This window comes from Aegilops tauschii, chromosome 3 (assembly GCF_002575655.3).
Source record: "Aegilops tauschii subsp. strangulata cultivar AL8/78 chromosome 3, Aet v6.0, whole genome shotgun sequence".
NCBI classification, from domain to species: Eukaryota; Viridiplantae; Streptophyta; class Magnoliopsida; order Poales; family Poaceae; genus Aegilops; species Aegilops tauschii.
The window spans coordinates 316,345,800-316,366,265 of NC_053037.3; positions in this window are offsets into that span (position 1 = coordinate 316,345,800).

Genomic DNA, 20,466 nt, shown 5'->3' on the forward strand with positions numbered 1-20,466 from the left:
TTTGAGTTACAGAAGTTTGCGTTTGATACAGATTACTACAGACTGTTCTGTTTTTGACAGATTCTGTTTTTCGTGTGTTGTTTGCTTATTTTGATGAATCTATGGCTAGTATCGGGGGGTATGAACCATAGAGAAGTTGGAATACAGTAGGTTTAACACCAATATAAATAAAGAATGAGTTCATTACAGTACCTTAAAGTGGTGGTTTGTTTTATTTCGCTAACGGAGCTCATGAGATTTTCTGTTGAGTTTTGTGTTGTGAAGTTTTCAAGTTTTTTGGTAAAGATTTGATGGATTTTGGAACAAGGAGCGGAAAGAGCCTAAGCTTGGGGATGCCCAAGGCACCCCAAGGTAAAATTCAAGGAAAACCAAAATCCTAAGCTTGGGGATGCCCCGGAAGGCATCCCCTCTTTCGTCTTCGTCTATCGGTAACTTTACTTGAGGCTATATTTTTATTCACCACATGATATGTGTTTTGCTTGGAGCGTATTGCATGATTTGAGTCTTTTATTTTTTTAGTTTACCACAATCATCCTTGCTGTACACACCTTTTGGAGAGACACACATGATTCAGAATTTATTAGAATACTCTATGTGCTTCACTTATATCTTTTGAGCTAGACAATTTTGCTCTAGTGCTTCACTTGTATCTTTTAGAGCACGGTGGTGGTTTTATTTTATAGAAATTATTGATCTCTCATGATTCACCTATATTATTTTGAGAGTCCTTTAGAAAAGCATGGTAATTTGCTTTGGCTATAAAATTAGTCCTAATATGATAGGCATCCAAGATGGGTATAATAAAAACTTTCATACAAAGCGCATTGAATACTATGAGAAGTTTGATACTTGATGATTGTTTTGAGATATGAAGATGGTGATATTAGAGTTGTGCTAGTTGAGTAATTGTGAATTTGAGAAATACTTGTGTTGAAGTTTGCAAGTCCCGTAGCATGCACGTATGGTAACCGTTGTGTGACAAATTTGAAACATGAGGTGTTCCTTGATTGTCATCCTTATGAGTGGCGGTCGGGGACGAGCGATGGTCTTTTCCTACCAATCTATCCCCCTAGGAGCATGCGCGTAATGCTTGGTTTTTGATGACTTGTAGATTTTTGCAATAAGTATGTGAGTTCTTTATGACTAATGTTGAGTCCATGGATTATACGCACTCTCACCTTTCCATCATTGCTAGCCTCCTCGGTACCGTGCATTGCCCTTTCTCACCTTGAGAGTTGGTGCAAACTTCGCCAGTGCATCCAAACCCCGTGATATGATACGCTCTATCACACATAAACCTCCTTATATCTTCCTCAAAACAGCCACCATACCTACCTATTATGGCATTTCCATAGCCATTCCGAGATATATTGCCATGCAACTTTCCACCGTTCCGTTTATTATGACATGCTTCATCATTGTCATATTGCCTTGCATGATCATGTAGTTGACATCGTATTTGTGGCAAAGCCACCATGCATAATTTATCATACATGTCGCTCTTGATTCATTGCCCATCCCGGTACACCGCCGGAGGCATCCACATAGAGTCATACCTTGTTCTAGTATCGAGTTGTAATCATTGAGTTGTAAATAAATAGAAGTGTGATGATCATCATTAATAGAGCATTGTCCCATAAAAAGGAAAAAAAGAAAGGCCAATAAAAAGGAAAGGCCCCAAAAAAAGAAGAAAAAAGAAATAAAAGGGACAATGCTACTATCCTTTTTCCACACTTGTGCTTCAAAGTAGCACCATGATCTTTATGATAGAGAGTCTCTTATTTTGTCACTTTCATATACTAGTGGGAATTTTTCATTATAGAACTTGGCTTCTATATTCCAACAATGGGCTTCCTCAAATGCCCTAGGTCTTCGTGAGCAAGCAAGTTGGATGCACACCCACTTAGTTTCTTTTGTTGAGCTTTCATACATTTATAGCTCTAGTGCATCCGTTGCATGGCAATCCCTACTCCTTGCATTGACATCAATTGATGAGCATCTCCCTAGCCCGTTGGTTAGCCGTGTCAATGTGAGACTTTCTCTTTTTTTGTCTTCTCCACACAACCCCCATCATTATATTCTATTCCACCCATAGTGCTATCTCCATGGCTCACGCTCATGTATTGCGTGAAAGTTGAAAAGGTTTGAGAAATACTAAAGTATGAAACAATTGCTTGGCTTGTCATCGGGTTTGTGCATGATGAGAGCATTTTTGTGTGACGAAAATGAAGCATGACCAAACTATATGATTTTGTAGGGATGAGCTTTCTTTTGCCATGTTATTTTGAGAAGACATAATTGCTTAGTTAGTATGCTTGAAGTATCATTATTTTTATGTCAATATTAAACTTTTATCTTGAATCTTTTGGATCTGAACATTCATGCCACAATAAAGAAAATTACATAGAAAATTATGTTAGGAAGCATTCCACATCAAAAATTCTGTTTTTATCATTTACCTACTCGAGGACGAGCAGGAATTAAGCTTGGGGATGCTTGATAAGTCTCCAACATATCTATAATTTTTGATTGTTCCATGCTATTATATTATCTGTTTTGGATGTTTAATGGGCTTTATTATGCACTTTTATATTATTTTTGGGAATTACTAACCAAAGGCCCAGTGCAAATTGCTGTTTTTTTTTTGCCTATTTCAGTGTTTCGCAGAAAAGGAATATCAAACGGAATCCAAATGGAATGAAACCTTCGCGAGGATCGTTTTTGGAACAAACGCAATCCAGGAAACCTGGAGTGGACGTCAAGGAAGCAACGAGGCAGCCACGAGGTAGGAGGGCGCGCCCCCCACCCTCGTTGGCCCCTCGTAGCTCCACCGACCTACTTCTTTCGCCTATATATACTCATATACCCCAAAAACATCCAGGGGCACCACGAAACACTATTTCCACCGCCGCAACCTTCTATACCCGTGAGATCCCATCTTGGGGCCTTTTCCGGCGATCCGCCGAAGGGGGAATCGATCATGGAGGACTTCTACATCAACACCATAGCCTCTCCGATGATGTGTGAGTAGTTTACCACAGACCTTCGGGTCCATAGTTATTAGCTAGAGGGCTTCTTCTCTCTCTTTGGATCTCAATACAAAGTACTCCTCGATTCTCTTGGAGATCCATTCGACGTAATACTTTTTGCGGTGTGTTTGTCGAGATCCGATGAATTGTGGGTTTATGATCAAGATTATCTATGAACAATATTTGGTTCTTCTCTGAATTCTTATATGCATGATTTAATATCTTTGCAAGTCTCTTCGAATTATCAGTTTGGTTTGGCCTACTAGATTGATCTTTCTTGCAATGGGAGAAGTGCTTAGCTTTGGGTTCAATCTTGCGGTGTCCTTTCCCAGTGACAGCAGGGGCAGCAAGGCACGTATTGTATTGTTGCCATCGAGGATAAAAAGATGGGGTTTATATCATATTGCTTGAGTTTATCCCTCTACATCATGTCATCTTGCCTAATGTGTTACTCTGTTCTTATGAACTTAATACTCTAGATGCATGCTGGATAGCGGTCGATGTGTGGAGTAATAGTAGTAGATACAGAATTGTTTCGGTCTACTTGTCACGGACGTGATGCCTATATACATGATCATGCCTAGATATTCTCATAACTATGCGCTTTTCTATCAATTGCTCAACAGTAATTTGTTCACCCACCATAGAATTTACTATCTTGAGAGAAGCCACTAGTGAAACCTATGGCCCCCGGGTCTATTTTCCATCATATAAGTTTCCGATCTACAATTTTAGTTTACTATTTATTTTATTTTGCAATCTTTACTTTTCAATCTATACAACAAAAATACCAAAAATATTTATCTTATTATCTTTATCGGATCTCACTTTTGCAAGTGGCCGTGAAGGGATTGACAACCCCTTTACCGCGTTGGTTGCAAGGTTCTTATTGGTTTGTGCAGGTACTAGGCTACTTACGTGTAACCTCCTACTGGATTGATACCTTGGTTCTCAAAAACTGAGGGAAATACTTATGCTACTTTGCTGCATCACCCTTTCCTCTTCAAGGGAAAACCAACGCATGCTCAAGAGGTAGCAGCGGGCTGCATGGTCGCATCGGCGATGCGGCCCCAACGAAGAGCTCTTCTTGCGGCGGCGTGGCCGCGCCGGCGACACGGCCCCAACGAAGATCTCTTCTCAGCGGGCAGAGTTGGTCGTCGCGGACGGCGTGGCCACCGCAGCCGAGGAGCTCTTCTTTGCGGGCAGATATGGTTGTCGCGGGTGGTGTGGCCACACCGGCGAGGTGACGGCTTCCCACGTCGAGGGCGGCATGGACGGCGACGAGCTCTTCTTCATGGGCAGAGATGGTCATTGCGGGCGGCGTAGCCGCACCGGTGAGGCGGTGACGTCCTTGGCGCTCGTTTCGGGCGGCTGCAACTCAGGGCCCATCCGGGCGAGTAGGACGATTAGAGGGAGGGGAGAGCAGTCAGAGGGCAGTCTGGGCTCGCCGGCGAAGCAGCGGCGTCCTGATACATCTCCAACGTATCTATAATTTATGAAGTATTCATGCTGTTATATTATCATTCTTGGATGTTTTACAATCATTTTATAGCAACTTTATATCATTTTTTGGGATTAACCTATTGACCCAGTGCCCAGTGCCAGTTGTTGTTTTTTGCTTGTTTTTTACATCGCGGGAAATCAATACCAAACGGAGTCCAAATGCAACGAAACTTCACGGAGATTTTTTATGGACCAGAAGACCAATAGTGGGCCAAAGAAGCACCTGGGGTGCCCCGAGGGGGGCACAACCCACCAGGGCACGCCTGGGGGCCCAGGCGCGCCCAGGTGGGTTGTGCCCACCTCGGTGGCCTCCCGCACCCCGTCCTTACCGTATAAATTCACAAATATTCCAAAACCCTTCGGGGTTAACCTAGATTAGAAGTTCCGCCGCCGCAAGGCTCTGTAGCCACCGAAAACCAATCTAGACCCGTTCCGACACCCTGCCAGAGGGGGGTGAAAGGATCGATATAGTTGACTAGAGGGGGGGTGAAGAGGCAACTAACAATTTTTAGCTTTTCTTTACCAATTTAAACTTTGCATCAAAGTAGGTTGTCTAGATATGCAACTAGGTGAGCAACCTATATGATGCAACAACAACAAGCACACAAGCAAGCAAGGTATTTAACACAAGTAAGCTTGCAAAAGTAAAGGGACGAGATAACCAAGAGTGGAGCCGGTGACGACGAGGATGTGTTACCGAAGTTCCTTCCTCTTGAGGGGAAGTACGTCTCCGTTGGAGCGGTGTGGAGGCACAATGCTCCCCAAGAAGCCACTAGGGCCACCGTATTCTCCTCACGCCCTCAAACAATGCGAGATGCCGTGATTCCACTATTGGTGCCCTTGAAGGCAGCGACCGGACCTTTACAAACAAGGTTGGGGCAATCTCCACAACTCAATTGGAAGCTCCCAACGACACCACGAAGCTTCACCACAATGGACTATGACTCCGCGGTGACCTCAACCGTCCAGGGTGCTCAAGCACCCAAGAGTAACAAGATCCGCTAGGGATTAGAGGGGGGATCAAATTTCTCTTGGTGGAAGTGTAGATCGGGGCCTTCTCAACCAATCCCGAGCAAATCAACAAGTTTGATTGGCTAGGGAGAGAGATCGGGCGAAAATGGAGCTTGGAGCAACAATGGAGCTTTTGGGGGAAGAGGTGAGTCAACTTTGGGGAAGAAGACCCCCTTATATAGTGGGGGAACAATCGAACCGTTACCCCCCAAAACAGCCTTGCAGAGGGCGGTACTACCACAGGAGGCAACGGTACTACCGTTGTGCTCAGCGGTACTACCGCTCCCCCAGGCGATACTGTCGTGCAGTCTAGAGGGCATGAGAGAGAGAGCAGGAGGGGACCTAGTGCGGTACTGCCGCGGTGGTTGGGCGGTACTACCGCTCTACTGCCGCTGCTTAGTGCCGCACAATCCGACACGAGAAGCAACCCCTCGAATCGACACGGTAGGAGCCTGGTACGGCAGCGGTACTACGGCTGAGGACCCACTGGCACTACTGCTGCTGAGCGGTACTGCCGCCTGTGACTCCTAAGCGGTACCACCGCTGGGCACCGCGGTACTACCGCTGGGACCAGACGAAGCACAAAAAAAAGGGGAAAGAGCTCTCCATTGAAGCGGAAAGGCTCAGAGGGTGTGAAAAGGATGTGTACGTGTTGATTCCACCCTAGCCTTACCAAAGCGGACCCCCTCTTGATAGTACGGTGACTCCTACGGAACTAGTTCACCAAAATAGAAGCGAAAGAGCTACACCGTCTTGAATAACACTCCGAGGGGAAATAAATCGTCTCGTGCCAAAGGATGAATCTCTGAAATGATCAAAGCACATGATTAGTCTGCAAACATGTCGTCATCAATCACCAAAACTACATCTAGAGAGATATGCCTTAACAATCTCCCCCTTTTTGGTGGATTGATGACAACCAGGGATTTGCACAAGGATATAACATGAAAGTAAAGATACTAAGAACTAAAAAATATAGACGGGCTCCCCCTGAATGTGTGCACCTAGTTAGTAGTGCCTTTGGAATGCAAGACACACACATTAGGATCTACACTCCCCCTATATTTTATAGTCCAACAACCTAAGCTTAGGATACATGAGAGCAGGGTATATAACAGGATAAGCAAGCAACTCATAAGATACCAAAGTACTAGATAGACATAGATAAAGATAAGGTAGCATATGTCTCACACCATATGTCTGGAACTTAGGTCTCACTGGCACAAAACCAAACAAAGCAAATGGCGAGAAAACACAACGACACTACAAAGAAACGACGAGAAATGATGACACCACAAAGCACAAATCCCTAAACTCTCTCCCCCTTTGTCACCGAGACACCAAAAGGGCAAAGAGCGTTGCTACGGCTCTAGGTGATAGTGCTACAGCTCCAGGTGATAGCCAACTGAGGATCTCTCTCATCACATCTTGGCAGGGTCATCCGCACTGCCATCCTCAGGTGGAAACTGCTCGGTGTCTGAATCGGTCCACGGACAGTGCTGATGGATCCATTCCTCCTCCTCAGTGATCTGGCCCTCAGAACCGCTGGCAACGGTCGCACCCAGCTGACGCATGAGCTCCTTGTGACGCCCCTGGCCTTCTTCTCAGCCACATGAGTCATGTACTGACCATGAGACTCCATGCAGAAGAGCTCCTTCATCTTGCACTTGAACTTCTTTTCCCAAGAGGGCTCTGTCCCAGAAGGGTCATAGTCCTCATCGTCATCATCGGCCTCAGCCCCGCCCTCGGTCTCCATGTCAGCAGCAGTAGATGGACCCCCGGAGTTAGGAGCTGGGGTGCCCCAATTGTCCTTCTTCCTCAGACGTTTGATCTCATGAGAGACCAATTCTCCAGTTTCCAGCATAACCTTGGGATAGACATGATGAACAGACATATCCAGATTCCCGACGCGAGGGAAGAGAGTCTTTCGGAAGACACGATGAAGGATATCCAGAAAGGCAGACAGCTCATAGGTTTCCTTCTTAGTCACAGGGTGAACCTTCACAGTACAGTAGGGCCAGCGGGCTTGCTTGTGAGTGGAGTTTGCATTGTGGTGAGGACGGAAGCCGACAGGAGTCTCAAGCCCGTGATCTTCCACCTCAAGTAACTCCATGAAGGCAACTTGCCATTTGTCATCCAAGTCAGAGTCCTTTCTTCATCAGTTCCAAGATGGACAGTAGCATATAATTGAGCCACCAAATCTGCATCAAAGTCCTTGTTGAACTGCATGATTCTGAGAATGTTCAGCTGAGAACACATCTGAAGGGCTTCACCAAAGTACTTAGGATCCTTTTCCATGGCATCCGTGTCGATGGAGGGAACATCAACATAGAGATTCTTCTTGGCCTTGATCACATCAAAGTAGATGGCAAACTGAAAGCGGTTCCAGAACGGGCGGTTGACCAAATTGGGTTCTTGGTCTTCCGCATAGGGGTTGCGGCGACCCCTTTCCTAGAACTCCTTGGCAGTCAACTCAGTCACAGTCTTGCCCCTTGGCTTTGGCCTGTTGGCAGGTTTCTTCTGGAGTTGAGGCGGAGGTGGCGCACTTGAGGAAGCACCTGCTGACTCAGAGGTGCGGTAGCGCTTTGATGTTGCACGTCCGGGGTTGACACGGCGGACTTGCTGCTCAGGAAGTTCATCACCTGGAGCCAAACACACGAGCAGAAGAAACAACACGAAAGAAAGAGCATAAGCCTCCAAACAGAACAACATGGATTAAAAAGTGGTAGGAAAAAGATGGAATTGGGCATGCAGTGGTAGTACCATGACCTAACCGTGGTAGTACCGCTCGAGCGGTAGTACCGCCCGAGGTGAGTGGTAGTACCGCTCTAGACGAGGAACGGTGGTTCCCTACTGCTGTGACCAGATCTGGCACTACCGGGGATGCCAAATTCAAAAATAAACCTACCAAACCTTAATCCAAACAGTCTAGTCGCTTTCTCCAAACCACTCAAGCCTAGATTTAGCAAAAAATCGAGAGATGCAACCACTATTGCCCCAAGACACAAGATCTGAAAACAAGACAAAACGAGATGAGGAACGGGGGCAATACCGGCATCCATGGCAAGAGGACTGGGTGGGGATCGACTCCACCAAAGGGCATGGAGAGGGACGGCCCGGAGACGGCGGCCCGCCGGAGCCCTCCCGCGGCGAGGCAACGCTGGAGAGAAGAAGAGGAACGAGGGGGCGGTGTGAATGGGTATGGGAGAGACGAAACCTCCCCCTGCCCCGACATAACCCCCTGGTCCCGCCCCCCAACGGTAGTACCGCTCGGGTGGGCGGTAGTACCGCTTGTCAACATAAGCGGTAGTACCGCGCACCACCAGCGGTAGTACCGCCCAGCGAGACTTCAACGACTAGACAAAAATGGCTCGGCTCAAAAGAACGAAAAAAACAAACGGCAAGAGGAGGAAACTTAGACTTAGCAGAGAGAAAGAAAGGCAAGAGACAACAAGGACCAACCACAAGACACAACCTCTCCAAGGAGAGGGCGGTGGCCGAAGCCACCTATGTTTGAGTCAATTGGTATGGCACCGCGAAGAATTATCCTTGGGCCCATGACCAAAACTCGTCTTTGAAGCACAAGTACCATCAAAAATGGCTAATGTGAAAGAGTTGATCAATTTATGCATAATGGGGGGAGGGAGAGTTCATTGAGAGAACAACACTCCCCCTATGTCCATGCCTACACCTAAACAAGATAACAAGTTGAGTATGGTGAGGGTGTGGAAGGGTTCAAGCAACATTGCTTGAATCAATGATATTTAGCTCATGCCTTAACTCGTGAAATCTTGCTTCATCCAAAGGCTTCGTGAAAATATCTGCAAAGTTATCATGAGTGTTGACATAGTTGAGCTCGATCTCCCCTCGTCTAATATGATCCTGGATGAAGTGATACCGAATCTCAATATGCTTCGTCTTGAAGTGTTGCACCGGGTTGAGAGAAATCTTGATGGCACTTTCATTGTCACACCAAAGAGGCACATTGTCACAAATGACACCGTAATCCTTTAAAGTTTGCCTCATCCATAAGAGTTGTGCACAACAACTACCGGCCGCCACATACTCCGCTTCGGTGGACGAGAGAGACACACAACTTTGCTTCTTGGAAGACCAACTCACCAAAGAGCAACCAAGGAATTGGCACCCTCCGGAAGTGGACTTCCTATCCACTTTGTCTCCCGCCCAATCGGAGGCCGAATATCCTACAAGCTTGAAGTTTGCTCCTCTTGGGTACCATAAGCCAAAGTTTGGGGTATGAGCCAAATATCGAAAGATTGGCTTGACCGCCACAAAGTGGCTTTCCTTAGGTGCGGCTTGAAACCGTGCACAAATTCCCACACTCAACATGATATCCGGTCTAGATGCACAAAGGTAAAGCAAGGAGCCAATCATGGAGCGATATACCTTTTGATCCACCGCTTTACCATTGAGATCAATGTCAAGTTGGCACTTGGTGGGCATTGGAGTGGAAGCCGGCTTGACATCACTTAGCTTGAATCTCTTAAGCATGTCTTGAGTGTATTTGGCTTGGTTGATGAAGGTTCCTTCTCTTCTTTGTTTCACTTCGAACCCGAGGAAGAACTTCAACTCTCCCATGGAAGACATCTTGAACTTTGAGGTCATGAGAGCGGCAAATTCCTCATTGAAAGCTTTGTTAGGGGAACCAAAGATAATACCATCAACATATAGTTGGCACACAAACAACTCCCCTTTGACCTTCTTAGTAAAAAGAGTGGGGTCGATTAGCCCAACTTCAAATCCACGATCTTGTAACAACTCGGTAAGGTGATTGTACCACGCACGTGGGGCTTGTTTAAGGCCATAGAGTGCCTTATCGAGTTGATACACATGATCGGGAAAGTAGGGATCCTCGAACCCGGGGGGTTGCTTGACATACACCAACTCATTAATAGGACCATTAAGAAAAGCACTCTTCACATCCATTTGTTGCAACTTAAAGTTGTGATGAGAAGCATACGCAATCAACAAACGAATGGACTCAAGGCGAGCAACGGGAGCAAAGGTTTCACCGTAGTCGATACCCTCGACTTGGGAGTAGCCTTGTGCCACCAATCTTGCCTTGTTGCGGACGATGGTCCCGTGAGCATCTTGCTTGTTCTTGAATATCCACTTGGTTCCAATGACATTGTGGTTCCCCGTTGGCCTTGGCACCAATCAACACACCTTGTTGTACTCGAAGTTGTTGAGTTCTTCATGCATGGCATTAAGCCAATCCGGATCTTCGAGTGCTTCATATACCTTTTGGGGTTCAACACAAGAGACAAACGCGTGATGTTCACAATAGTTTGTCAATTGTCTGCGAGTGCTTACCCCCTTTTGAATGCTTCCAAGCACATTCTTCATGAGATGACCCTTGGTGGAGAGCTTGGAAGCAATCTTGGCGGCACGACGCTCCAATTCCTCCTCAGGGGTGAGTGGAGGAGCGGTCACTTGATCATCTTGAGCATCGTCTTGAGCGTGTTCTTGATCTCGAGGAGGCTCTTGATCTTGAAATTGCTCGGAGGATAGAACTTGACCTTGGGCATCACTTGTTGTTACAACACCATCTTGAGATTGATCTTGCCCTTGGTCTTGTTCTTGAGGTTGAGGGCCTTCATTTTTTCTTGCTCCAAAATTGCCTTGAAGCAAGAGCCATGTGTTCATGATAGGCATACTTCGCATCTTCGAGGTTGCTCTCCTCTTCTTCCTCTTCTTCCTCTTCATCCTCTTCCTCCATACTAACCTTAGCCTTTAGTGCAAGGTTGGGCTTCTTTACTCTTTGAGAGCGAAGAACCGCATTGTCGGCGGTCTTGTCCAAGATGCTCATAGCAACAAACTCATCCAACACTTCACTTGAGGACAGAGTGTGGAAGTCCGGTCTTTGACGAATGACGGAGGACATGGCTTTGTGGTAGGGCATCATTGCCTTGAGGAATTTGCGCTTGATCCAATTGTCATCCGTGTCCTTACTTCCATGATCTCAGAGTGAGACCACGAGTTTGGTTACCCTCTGATATAGCTCACGAGGTTCTTCATCTTCTTTCATTGCAAACTCATCGGCTTCATCTTGCACCACTTCATAGTTGGAGCGTTGAATGCTTGCACTTCCCCGGTAGAGGGAAACCACTTGGTGCCAAGCATCTTTGGACATGGAGTAGGGCCGGAGATGAGGAAGATCTTCGGGTGGGATTGCTTCTTGGATGATGAATAGAGCATTCTCATTGAATTGATTATCCACGGCTTCTCTAGGAGTGAAGTTGCTTCGGTCATGCGGATAGAAACCTTCTTCAATGATTCTCCAAAGGTTAGTGTTCACATGATTTAAATGACGCTTAAAACGATAGACCCAAGAATCAAATTCCACATTCTTCTCAATCTTAGGGGCCGGGCCGGCATGATTCAAATGAGTGGAAGGAAGCGGTCCACCATAGACAAGTGGAGGTTCCACATGAGCAAAGATGCCAATGCCATTTTTACCACTAGAAGAAGGAGCTTTCTCGCTAGTAGCTTCCCCCTTGTTGGAGTTAGCATCCGTCACCTTGTTAGCAGGATCACCCACTTTCAACGGTGCGGTGGAAATTTTAAGCCCTTCTATGAATTTATTAAACATGCTTTCGACCTCGGTTGTCATGGAGGTTTTCAATGTGTCCAACGCCACATTGAATTCCTCACGAGAGACCGCGGTTCCCCTATCTCCCATTGTAACGCCCACGATGCGGCTATATCTCCCACGTGTCGAGGCACGACTTAGAGGCATAACCGCATAGTGGTTTTGTCGCAAGAAGGGTCATCTTCACACAATCCCATGTAATGAACAAGAATGGGATAAAGAGTTGGCTTACAATCGCCACTTCACACAATACATAAATATCATCATACATCATCCAAATACAATCATATAGACCGACTATGGTCAAAATCCAGATGAAAATAAGACAACCCCAAATGCTAGATCCCCGATCGTCCCAACTGGGCTCCACTACTGATCATCAGGAAAAGACACATAGTAACGACCACGTTCCTCGTCGAACTCCCACTTGAGATCGACGTCATCATCTGCACTGGCATCGTCGGCACCTGCAACTGTTTTGGTAGAATCTGTGAGTCACGGGGACTCAGCAATCTCACACCCGCGAGATCAAGACTATTTAAGCTTATAGAAAAGGATGGAGTAATGAGGTGGAGCTGCAGCGGAAATAATCATATATGGTGGCTAACTAGCGCAAATGAGAGCGAGAAGAGAAGCAACGGAACGGACGTCATCTAGCAATGACCAAGAAGTGATCTTGAACTCCTACTTACGTCATACATAACTCAGACCGTGTTCACTTCCCGGACTCCGCCGAGAAGAGACCATCACGGCTACACACGCAGTTGATGTATTTTAATTGGGTCAAGTGACAAGTTATCTACAACCGGACATTAACAAATTCCCATCTGCCTCATAACCGCGGGCACGGCTTTCGAAAGATAATACCCTGCAGGGGTGTCCCAACTTAGCCCATCATAAGCTCTCACGGTCAACAAAGGATAAACCTTCTCCCGGAAAGACCCGATTAGTCTCGGAATCCCGGTTTACAAGACATCTCGACAATGGTAAAACAAGACCAGCAAAGCCCCCCGAATGTGCCGACAAATCCCGATAGGAGCTGCACATATCTCGTTCTCAGGGCACACCGGATGAGACATCCTACGAGTAAAACCAGACCTCGAGTTTCCAAGAGGGGGCCCCGCAGTCTGCTCAGTTTGGACCAACACTCGAAGGAGCACTGGCCCGGGGGGGGGTTAAAATAAAGATGACCCTCGGGCTCGCGAAAACCCGGGGGAAAAAGGCTTAGGTGGCAAATGGTAAAACCAAAGTTGGGCCTTGCTGGAGGAGTTTTATTCAAGGCGAACTGTCAAGGGGGTCCCATAAATCACCCGACCGTGTAAGGAACGCAAACTCAAGGAACATAATCCCGGTATAACAGTAACTAGGGCGGCAAGAGTGGAACAAAACACCAGGCATAAGGCCGAGCCTTCCACCCTTTACCAAAATATATAGATGCATTAATTAAATAAGAGATATTGTGATATCCCAACATATCCATGTTCCAACATGGAACAAACTTCAACTTCACCTGCAACTAGCAACGCTATAAGAAGGGCTGAGCAAAAGCGGTAACTTAGCCAAACAATGGTTTGCTAGGAGAGGATGGTTAGAGGCTGACATGGCAAAAATGGGAGACATGATATATCAAGTGATAGGTAGCGGAGCATGGCAATAGAGCGAACAACTAGCAAAGCAAAGATAGAAGTGATTTCGAGGGGTGGTCATCTTGCCTGCAAGGTTCTCAGAGTTGTCGAAAGCTTGATTCTCGTAAGCGTACTCGACAGGTTCCTCGTACACGAACTCGTCTCCTGGCTCTACCCAAGACAAGAACACTAACAAACGGAACCACAATCAACAACGAGAAATGCACAAGCAACATGATGCAAAACATGTATGATATGCAAGATATGATATGCGATGCATATGCGTGCTCCGGAAGGAAAATGATGAACATGGAAGTAACTTGGCAAACCAAGCATGTCACTGGAAATATGAGATGATTTCGGTCGAAATCGATATAAAGATCACCGGAATCGGATGCACGGTTTGCAAATGGCAAGCAAAACAAGAATGACACGAATCTGCGATAAACAGCAAGATAGCACTTAAAATGCAACAAGCAACAATGCTACAGCACCCCAACATAGCAACAAAGCACATGAAAGTAAACCACAGGAGATGTTTGACAAAAGATGAACACTGAGCTACGGCTAGTTCACAACATATAAAGCTCAAACAAGCATGGCAAAAGTGCAAAAGATTACAGGTTCACAGACTTGGTGAAAAACTGGACATGGCAGTAAACAGCATCAGATAGCAATGTTTAGAGCACGAAATCAACATGCTACAGGAACTTAACATAGCAAAACAAGGCATGGTAGTGTTCTACTAAATGCACATGACAAAAGTCCCTTACTGACCATAAGCCAAAAAGGACCAGAAGATATGATGGCAAGCATGTAAACATAGCAAGTTTCGTTATCAGGTTTCAGACTTAGCAGAAAACAGAGCATGGCAGAAATATTAATATGTAGGCCTCTTTGTGAGCTTGATGCACTCACTACCGAGCAACGCATGACAAACCAAGCATACCTACAGCAAGATGGCATGTTTATAAATCTAATCCTTGCAAGAACAATTGCATAGCATGTATGGATAAACTACAATAAGCTTGGCAAGATTGCATATCATGTTAAGAATCTGCCAGAAATATTTTATAGCAAACGTAGAGCAGGATTGAGTCATGCTATGGCACTCCATAATTTCAAACAATTGCAGGAATGGATCAATTACAACTATAGCTACAAAACATTCTTACTGAACATCTCCAAAATATGCATGGATCTCTCTATAGCATCTAGTTTACATGGCAACAAAATTACAGCAGACAAGGACTTAGAGAAATCACTAAGTCCCTGAAATCAGAAATATTACAGGGCCTACTTTGCATGCTTGTGCTAGTCACCACAGAGGTCAAAAAAATACATGGACTACACCACTGGAAAGATGGCATGGCATACTTCAAAACACATGTAGAGCCCATGCTCAAAAGATGCACAGATTTAACGATACAAAAATGACAAATCCCCAAGTTCTGATAAGAACCAGAGAATAACAGCAACTAGCCCTCTTCCAACAGAGATTTGGGCATCAAGATGACCTCTAATTAACATGGTGCAATTGAACAAAATGAAGAGCATCACGAGACGAACAATTTGACATATTACACGCGCGAATCGGAGCTACATGCACGGAGTTAAGGAGCTATGAACAAAGGCATATGCAGTAAAATTTCCAACACTTAGAGAAAAAAAAGGAGGGGCGAGAAGTCAACGCTACCGAGATCTGGATCGGGGAAGCTACAGGAGCTCGAGGAGCTCGGGCTCGGGCTCGTCCTCGGCCTCGCCGGCGATGGCCGGAGGAGAGGGAAGGAGGCGGCGGCGGCGGGCGCTCGTGGGAGGAGGCCGGAGGAGAGGCGGTGGAGAAGAGGGGCGGCGCCGTGAGGCACGGCGGCGGCGATGGCCGGCGGGACCGCGGCGGCGAACGGCGGTGCTGGCCGGCGGGGAGGCCGCGGCGGCACGGGCCAGGTATGGTGGCGCGCACGGGATCCGGCGGCGGAGACGGCAGGGCGGCGCGGGGCCCGGTCAGGGCGCGGGCGGGCCGGCCTCGGGCCAAGCGGGCCGCGGCGGCACGAAGGCGGCGGCGACACATGGCGGCGGCGCAGGCGGGCGGACGTGTCCGTCGGCAGATGATTTCGTCCGGCGGCGCGCGGTGGAGAAACTAGGGTTCGTGTGCGATTCCGTTTTTCGGGACGCCCACATATAAATAGGTAGAGGGAGCTAGGAGGCTCCAAATGAGGTGCGGTTTTCGCCCACACGATCGTGATCGAACGACCTAGAGCATGGAAGAGAGTTTGGTGGGTTTTGGGCTGGTTTAAGAGGGGGTTTTTGCTGGACACTCAAATGGACTTTGCAGATGCCCGGTTAACCGTTGGAGTACCAAACGACCTCCAAATGGAACGAAACTTGACCGGTAGTCTCCGAGTGGTATATTAAGGCCACTTGACAAGCCTCGGTCCATTCCGGGAAAGTTTGACACACGCACACGAAAGAAAACAAGAGGGGTGCACCGGAGGAGATAGGAGCGCCGGATTGGAAAACGGACAACGGGGAAAATGCTCGGATGCATGAGACGAACACGTATGCGAATGCAATGCACATGATGACATGATATGAAAATGCATGGCATGACAAAAATACAAAACGAAAGACAAAACCCGACAACGGAGGGAAAATCATATCACAAAGCCGAAAATGGCAAGAGTCGGAGTTACAAATATGGCAAGTTACATGCGGGGTGTTACACCCATAGACGAGACCAGATTCACACCGGAGTGCTCCTCCACACTGTCTACAACATCAACCATACTCTTCGGACGGTAAAGTCCTTAATAAAGAGACGGGGCTCTGATACCAATTGAAAGGATCGATATAGTTGACTAGAGGGGGGGTTGAATAGGCAACTAACAATTTTTAGCTTTTCTTTACCAATTTAAACTTTGCATGAAAGTAGGTTGTCTAGATATGCAAATAGGTGAGCAACCTATATGATGCAACAACAACAAGCACACAAGCAAGCAAGGGATTTAACACAAGTAAGCTTGCAAAAGTAAAGGGACGAGATAACCAAGAGTGGAGCCGGTGACGACGAGGATGTGTTACCGAAGTTCATTCCTTTTGAGGGGAAGTACGTCCCCGTTGGAGCGGTGTGGAGGCACAATGCTCCCCAAGAAGCCAGTAGGGCCACCGTATTCTCCTCACGCCCTCACACAATGCGAGATGTCGTGATTCCACTATTGGTGCCCTTGAAGGCGGCGACCGGACCTTTACAAACAAGGTTGGGGCAATCTCCACAACTCAATTGGAGGCTCCCAACGACACCACGAAGCTTCACCACAATGGACTATGGCTCCGCGGTGACCTCAGCCATCTAGGGTGCTCAAGCACCCAAGAGTAACAAGATCCGCTAGGGATTAGAGGGGTCAAATTTCTCTTGGTGGAAGTGTAGATCGGGGCCTTCTCAACAAATCCCGAGCAAATCAACAAGTTTGATTGGCTAGGGAGAGAGATCGGGCGAAAATGGAGCTTGGAGCAACAATGGAGCTTTTGGGGGAAGAGGTGAGTCAACTTTGGGGAAGAAGACCCCCTTATATAGTGGGGGGAACAATCCAACCGTTACCCCCCAAAACAGCCCCGCAGAGGGCGGTACTACCGCAGGAGGCAACGGTCTACCGCTGTGCTTAGCGGTACTACCGCTCCCCCAGGCGGTACTGCCGTGCAGTCTGGAGGGCAGGAGAGAGAGAGAGAGCAGGAGGGGACCTAGTGCGGTACTGCCGCGGTGGTTGGGCGGTACTACCGCTCATGAGCGGCACTACCGCTCTACTGCCGCTGCTTAGTGCCGCACAATCCGACACGAGAAGCGACCCCCTCGAATCGACGCGGTAGGAGCCTGGTACCGCAGCGGTACTACGGCTGAGGACCCACTGGCGGTACTGCCGCTGCTGAGCGGTACTGCCGCTACTGAGCGGTACTGCCGCCTGTGACTCCTAAGCGGTACTGCCGCCTGTGACTCCTAAGCGGTACTACCGCTGGGCACCGCGGTACTACCGCTGGGACCAGACGAAGCACAAAAAAGGGGGGAAAGAGCTTTCCATTGAAGCGGAAAGGCTCAGAGGGTGTGAAAAGGATGTGTACGTGTTGATTCCACCCTAGCCTTACCAAAGCGGACCCCCTCTTGATAGTACGGTGACTCCTACGGAACTAGTTCACCAAAATATAAGCGAAAGAGCTACACCGTCTTGAATAACACTCCGAGGGGAAAGAAATTGTCTCGTGCCAAAGGATGAATCTTTGAAATGCTCAAAGCACACGATTAGTCCGCAAACATGTTGTCATGAATCACCAAAACTACATCTAGAGAGATATGCCTTAACAGGGGGAATCATCTCCGGTGGCCATCTTCATCATCCCGGCGGCCACCACAATGAGGAGGGAGTAGTCCACCCTCGTGGCTGAGGGTTTGTATCAGTAGCTATGTGTTTAATCTCTCTCTCTCTCTCTCTCTCTCTCTCTCTCGTGATCTATATCATGGGCTTTGTTAATATAGATGGATAATATGATGTTTCTCCCCTCTATACTCTTGTTGTGATGAATTGAATCTTTACCCTTTGAGGTTTTGTCTTGTCGGATTGAATATTCGGATATGAGAACACATGATGTATGTCTTGCGGTATGAATACTTGAGGTGACAATGGGGTATCGTATTGATTCACTTGATATATGTTTTGGCACTCAACTCGCGGTTTCCCGAGGTGACATTGGGGTAATCTATGCATAGGGGTTGATGCATGTTTCTATTATATTTTATCCGATAGAAACTTTGGGGTCTCTCTGTAGTCCTTTGTGTGGATTGAGTATTATGAATATGAATTTGCTTTGGTGTTATTTTAGTACGAACTCTTGATTAGATCGATCGGAAAGAATAGCTTGCGTTATTTTAGTATGAACTCTAGGATAGATCGATCGGAAAGAATAGCTTTGAGGTGGTTTCGTACCCTACAAACAATTTCTATCTTTTGTTCTCCGCTAATAGGAACTCGGGAGTGATTCTTTATTGCACTTTGAGGGATAATCATATGATCCAACTATGTTAGCATTGCTGAGAGGTTGCAGTAGTGAAAGTACGGACCCTAGGCCTTGTTTTCAAGCATTCCAATACCGTTTTTGTGCCCGTTTACTATTTGCTACCTTGCTGTTTTTATTTATTCAGATTATAAAAATATATTTCTACCATCAATATTACACTTTTATCACCATCTCTTCGCCGAACTAGTGCACCTATACAATTTTCCATTGTATTGGGTGTGTTAGGGACACAAGAGATTTCTTGTATTTGGTTGCAGGGTCGCTTGAGAGGGACCTTCTTCATCCTACACTTCTCATGGATTGTTAAACCTTAGGTCACCCACTTGAGGAAAAATTGCTACTATCCTACAAAACTCTGCGCTTGGAGGCCCAACATGTGTCTACAAGAATAAAGTTGCGTAGTAGACATCACGTCCATGGCGCTCGTTCTTTGCGTTGTGGGCTGCGCGACTACGACACAGGGTCAATCCGGGCTGCCGGTAGGAGTAGAGGGATGGGAGAGAAGCTGGAGGGGATGTTGGGCTCATCGGCGATGCCGGCTATGATGACACAGTCTGGCTGTGTGACGGTGGTCGGGGTCGGCTGGGTGGCGGCACACCTGGGTTCCACCATGGGAAAGGGGATCGAGACAGGGAGTTGACTTTTCGGTGAGAGAAATAGAGGAGAATTAGAGAAGAAGATCCAGCTGATAGGTGGGGCCCATGTCCGGTCTGACACCGTTTTGGCAGAGCCGTTGCACCACGTCGGCAAAATCTGGACCCACCTGTCATAAACATACTTAAAATGCCCCAATCCGCCGATCAGTGGTTTTTGCAAAAAGATTACCACGGAGGTGGTGTTTTCTGCCAAAAATGTAGCATAGTGTTTTCTGCAAACCAAGTCTTCAAAGTGGTGGTTTTGTGCAATTTACTCGTATGGACTCAAACAACTATAAACTACAAACAATTGATCCGAATACAGCAAATCATCCAAATGACACAAATTGTTCAAGTAAAAAAATAATGAATTAAAGAAATGTAACACACTATCGCCTAACGAGTTGCCGTCGATGCTCAGTGAGATCTTCATGCCACTAATCACGGGAGGTTCGGTCTTCGTATGCCCTAAGAAATTTTGAATGCAGTTTGTGTGTCGGCAGGGCTTGATAGTTCTGCTCATTTCTCACTACTTCTTATGAGTCTTTTCCAAGTGCTTAAAACATAATGTCCTTTCTCACTGCTTCTTACGCGTCTTTTCCAAATGTTTAAAACATAATGTCCTTTCTCACTGCTTTTTTCGCCTTTGCAAAATGTTTATGTTTCTTACTTTGCGGATTAGATGTCATCTTCTAGATAGTAGCCTTCGTCATACTCATGTCCATTTAGCTTGTAGTTGCATCCTTGAACAATATTGTCGGTGTTCTGAGACTGATGTCGTCGAGAGATGGTAGATTTTTTCTGAGGGATGCGAGCGACGGATGGAGAAGGTAGCGCAAGTGGCAAGCATCTTACCCAAGTTCGGGCCCTCCCTCGAGAGGTAACAGTCTTTTCTGTTTATAGTGCTCGAGCTCTCATTGGGGATAAGGAAGATCGTAGGGGTGATATGTTTCTTGTGTTACAAGCTCTTGGCTACGACAACGACGATG